This window comes from Tamandua tetradactyla, chromosome 2 (genome assembly GCF_023851605.1).
Source record: "Tamandua tetradactyla isolate mTamTet1 chromosome 2, mTamTet1.pri, whole genome shotgun sequence".
Taxonomy (NCBI): domain Eukaryota; kingdom Metazoa; phylum Chordata; class Mammalia; order Pilosa; family Myrmecophagidae; genus Tamandua; species Tamandua tetradactyla.
This window is the reverse complement of record NC_135328.1, coordinates 145,059,155-145,065,122: the sequence shown is the minus strand read 5'-3', so window position 1 is coordinate 145,065,122 and position 5,968 is coordinate 145,059,155.

Genomic DNA, 5,968 nt, shown 5'->3' with positions numbered 1-5,968 from the left:
TCGATTTTTATTTTTACCTCTCCAAAGAGCTCTATCTTTAAATTAAAACAGCCACCCTGAAATATTTTCATCTGCCATTAGGATTTATTTCTTTTTGTTTCGTGATTTTAAAAATCACCAACCTATATCTAGAGTGGGTGCTTTTTTTTTAATCCTATATCTAGGATGTTGCTTAAATGACAGATTCCTCTCCATGAACACACAAAATCGTTTTTCTCAGCTCAATTATAGCTGGTATGTTTGGTCTGCTTGTGTTAGCTTGCTTTATGTGCCTGCCCTTTTCTTTGTATTCCTTACCATTGTAGACATTTAGAAAACATTATTTTACTTTTATGATTTTGAGAGTTTTATAAAGCATGCTATATTCTACTAATGTTAACCTGTAAGATTTTTTTTTTTTTCTGACTCACTTACTGGTCTTTTATATCATCTGAAGTATTGTATGGAAATTGCTATTATATGATTTTTTAATATTGCATATTTTTAAAGTCTTAATTTTCATTTCTGTATAGAAAATGGTTTGACTTTATTCTATATAACTCTCTTTTATATTCCTTGCCATTCCATTTAATTACATTATTTCCATTTTTTTCTCTTTTTCATCTCAGTCTATCACAGCTTCCGATCTTATTCCTCCTCTGTCAACTGGAGTGAAATATCAGGTGATTCTTTTTTTCCAAGAGTGTCATAGAGGTGACACATTTTGCAAGCCCTTTCTATTTTGAACACATTTTTTATCTACCTTCACAAGGTAAAGGACAAATTGGCCAATTATTCAAATGTTAGATTGCGTCAAAATATAAAATGTTCTCCACACCCTTGGCATTTAGGGCTGCATCAGACATCTAAGCAGACAATAGCTTTTTTTTTTTCTGCATGGATGTTTGTAAGGAATTTGTGGTAGAAGATGGGGGTCTCTTGTTTGATTTTATATTTTGTTTACTTTTTGCAAACTCAAGATATGCCAACGTTTGAATCTGTGTTTATTGCCTAAATGAGCCCTTTTCATCTGCATGTGCAAGGTAGTTTTAAGCAAGTATGCCTTTCATTATTGTTCTCTTCTATTCATTTCTAAAATATTTTTTATTCAGCAATAACATCAGTTAATGTCCATCTTTTTGTCATTCACCTCTGCTTTCTCAAAGAATTTCTGAATTTTACCCTCCATTTCACTAATTCTGTTTCCCACTATTTTACTTCTGATCTAAACACAACCCAGGGTGAATTATTCTATTTTTCTTCTAGTTACCTTGCAGTCCTGCTGTGTCTCCAATAGCTCTTCTCTCATCACATCCTATATTATTGCAATGTCTGCCTAGTCTCTCTTTTGGGCTTTTTGATCCCATTTCATAGGAATGAGGTCTTTTTGGCATTCTATTAAAATTAAAAAAAAAAACTCTTCCTGAGGTTTTCTTTTCAATAATTTAATGATCTTTTCCATCTGTCTTCATGATGATATTCCTTTTCCTTATCCTGCACTGTTTTCCCATAAGATTGAGATGGGGTGGTCTCAACAGATCCTTTGTGTGATCTGCCCATTGCATTGATCTTCTTACAGCCATTGGCTTTCTCAGGTTTATATTTGCAGAGCACCTTGCAGAATTTCAAGGCCAATACCGAGTTTCCGGTGGTAATTTACTCAGTGTAGTTTTGCTTTCCTGAATTTGAGTATTTTCTTCCACCCATTAACTCATTTCTCTGTTTGAAAAACTCCATATCTAGCCCCCTCCACTGCCAGGGTCCTGCCAGGGTTCCTTTTAGGCCCTTTACTCTTCTACATACAGAGCAAATATGGAAAATGCAGAACCTCTTAGAACTTTGCATGGGCTGTTCCCACTGCTGAATGTTCTTCTCCAAGACATCTGCATGGCTAACTTAACCCCCTTCCAAATCATTGCTTCAATAGCACCTTCTTTCTCAGCTCTAGTCTGACCAATGCACTTCCCAATCCTCAACTCACACCCAGATCTTTTTCCATATTTTCCAAAATTTTTTCTAATATTCCATATGCCTTGTGAATTTATTACATGTCTTATTCATTATCTGCCCCTATCAGAAGATGAGCTCCAAGAGCGTAGGGATGTGTGTCAGTCTGCCTACTAGTATAGCTCAAGCATTCAGGTCAATGTATGGTGCATAATAGGTGCTGAATAAGTATTTGTTAAATTAGTTAATGAAATGGAGAGCTTCCAACATTAACAACTATTTTGAACTCAACCCTCCTGTTTTGTTTGTGGCAAACATCCAAAACAGATAGAGAAAAAAATATAAGGATTCTATTTGGGGTCATGTAGTAAAGGTAAAAGTTCCACCATAGTTCTGGGCACATTAATCAATCCTCATTGTCTTATGACAATGAATAATGGGTCTGGTATTTATAGCACCTTCCTTACTAAGCAGAAGTGACTTTGTCTGCATTGCCTAGGAGAGAAGAGTCCTGACTCTTTACTGTTTTGCCCACTTTTCCTCTGAATCTTCCTCACTCTGGCTCCATTGTGCAGCAACTGCCAGCCTAGTTCCCCTGTTATATCTCCTTTGTGACCACTCACTCAGACTTCTCTGATATGAGGCATTTCTACCAAAGTCAGGGTCACAGCACCAGGAACCAAGTAGCCTGAGTCTGATCCTCATTCTGCCACTCCCTGGTACACTTAACATGTCTTACCTCCAGCTCCCTCACCTATGAAATAGATCTAATGATAGTGTAAGACATGCAGAATTTGGGAAAATTGACATAGATGATGTATGCAAGCTATTTAACAAAGTATACACAAATAGTGAGCACCCAACAACTGTCATCTGCTGTGTTATTATTACTATAATAATAATAATTATTATTATTATTACCTGTCTCTGTCATCCATCTGATACCAAAAACTACTTTTTCTTTAAAAATCTTTGCAAAAACAATTTGTTTCATCTGTTCTCTTTAAGTTGATAACAGCCACATAAGAACTTTTATTTTCTATACTTCCTTGTTTAAACTAACTTGGGCTGCAGTTAACAGACCACTTTGCAGGTCAAATTAATTTTTCCCTAGCCCTGCCCTGCCCTGCACTGAACCTGGCTTGCTCCCTGCTACTTGAAGCTTCTAGCACACTGTACGGCTTTGTTTGCCTGGGTTTTCACAGTCCTCCAGGGAAGCATGTCTGGCTAACCAGCACCTCTGTCTTCCCAGGAGAATGGTTTCCTGACAGTATGTACAAGGCACTGTCCTACCTCTAGGACACCAGTTATCCATCTGAGCCTGCATTCCAATATCTCTGTTGTCTGTTTTTATATATATATATACATATATACAAAAATTTCCTGAGTCTTATAAATTCTCTCCCACTTAAACTACACCATGAAATAAAATAAAATTATATAAATTTATATTTATATGTATATTAAACTGTAATATAAATTATATAATATAAATTATGTATTGTTATATAATCCAAATTATAATAATTAAATATATAGGAATAATAACAAGTTGCACAGACGAGTTTTCCCAATGCAATCAGATGTATGACAGCTTCATCTGATAAAATTTTACTGATCTCCTTTCATGTGCCAGTCCTGAACAAAACAATCATTGTTCCTGCCTCAGCATTTTACAGTGAAATAAAGGAAGTAGGTCTTAAACTAATAAACCTCAAAAGCAACGGAGCAATGAATGAAATCACCTGAGATATAACCCAACAGGTTATAAGTTTTAGTGTGTCAAAATAAAGCTGCTTTACTAAGAATAGATGTTATTACAGCCAAAGATTGCTTAGGTGTTCAGGAACAATTTCAGTGAAATGTGTTAAGCGACTTCTTTATAATCAAAGAAATATATGAAAGAACAAACTTCTAACTATTACTAAGAATTCGTGATGGGAAATTCTTGTACATGACCATCTTTTTATAAATCTATTTAAAATAAACACAATTGTCTTCATCTATCCTTTAGTTAGAAGGAAAGGAAATTTATGTACAATGTCTCAACTCCAGAGCTCGGCAAGACTCATTTAGATATAACCCAACAATTTACTAGGAAAATTTCACATTTTACCCTTGACTTATGGAGTGTTTGATCCAGAAGCCACTCAGTATGTTTAAGAGTCTCTTTCCGGTACCTTTGGCTTTTTGCCCAGTTTCAATCAAAGCAACATTTTTATTATCAGGTGGTTCCTTTCTGTCCCTTTGATGTAGTTTTACTTGTTAAATGCTTGCTCACTTCATTCCTTTCCAATAAACTTTTTCTTAGGTTAACACCTAAAGGTAGATGGTATTTTTAAATCCTGCTTTTCTAACTCTTCTCACTTACCTTATCAAATCTTAGAATTGTAGGCAGACATGCAGGTAAAGATCAGGATGGAGAAGGGAACTGCATGTTTTGATCAGAATAAGACAAATTGATTATGGAATCAATTGGGCTGAACCAGTGGTCACCTTTCCATTTCCTCAGCTGGATATGAAATGAAGCGCATGTCCCCGATCAAAGCTCCTTGGTGCTAATAAGGCTTCAAAAAATTAACTGCCACTCCCTGCTCAAACTTTTGGGGGCCCACATGATTGGTACTAAAAATTGCTGAGAATATTATGTCAAAGAGATCATTTTCGACAGATGGATAAGACTGCCAGCACTCTCATTAATGCATTTACTCTATTAATGCCAATATTTATATTTGAAAAATCTCATAAATGGCTTAACTATAATTGGTATGCAAGAATACATTAGCCATGGTAGAATCTGTTGATTTAAACTCTGATGTGTTTTGGCTGTAGCTAGACCTTAGGAAAGAGTGTTGCCTCTTTAATTGTTTGTACTTATATTAGAGCATAATCTCTTTATGACCAGATACCGAGTCTGAATTTTCCCCCACTAGATCCCCAGAATTCTCAAAGTAACCAGCTTAATGGTTGTTCAATAAGTATTTGTGGAATGAATAGCTGAATGATTCAGTAAGTGAAGAAACAAATAAAATCTCAAACAATGGTTTTCACTTCTTGTCCCCAGATCTTCCCAGGCCTAGAATCATGAAATGCTTGCAGCCAGATGGTTCAATAATACTTACCTTCCTGCGCTTTCAATTTTGCACCTGACTTCTGCACTAACTTCCCGTGTGTTAGAGATCTTTGACCACCCACCTACTTTAAATCTTTTGTTGCTGAAACCTGGTTTCTTTCTCTCTCCCTTGTAAACTGAAATGGCAGCCTTGACTCTACTCTCAATTTATGTTCAAAGGTATGACTACTCCTCAAGGCATGCTGAAATCTCAGAATCATCCCAGCAGGGAAGCTGAAGAAGCTGGGTCCTAAAGATTTCCAATGAAGCTTTGCTTTAGAGTTTCCTCAAATATTATTTCCTTCCTGTAGACAAAAAGCCATCCAGCAAACAAAAACAACCATAATACTGCGTCATGGAAACTATCAGAATTCACTATAGCATGAAATGTCTCTCTTACTCTGATCTTACAAGAACTTTTCAGTGATTCACTTGACAGAGAAAAGTGATGCTTCCGTTAGATTAGAATCTAGCTCAATGTCCTTGATGAATAATATTAAAAATGTAAGTAGCTTCATGCATATTTCAAAGCATTATAAATATAGTAACTTAATTTCCCTTCTTTTAAATTTGAAGGAAGGGTGTGAGATCTTTCCAAAGAGGTGTCAAAAAGCCACTGTTGCTTTTCTGATTCGAGAATACAGACTTACAGTAAGTGTTTACCTCCAGCCCTTCCAATACCCCAATAAGGGGGTAATACATAAATAAACTCATTATTGCAGAGAGAATGGTCTATCCAAAGATAAGAGATTTTCAATAAATTTCTGAAAGACAGAAATGGAGTGGAAGCATGTTGACAGATCAAAGAGGGCAGAGCAAAGTATGCAGAGGAAGATGATAGAAAAGCAGAAAGTTTATGTTCCAAGCCAGGCTCCAGAGAGGTCCCAGACTCAGATCCACAGAGACAAAACAGGATGAAAAGAAGGGAGG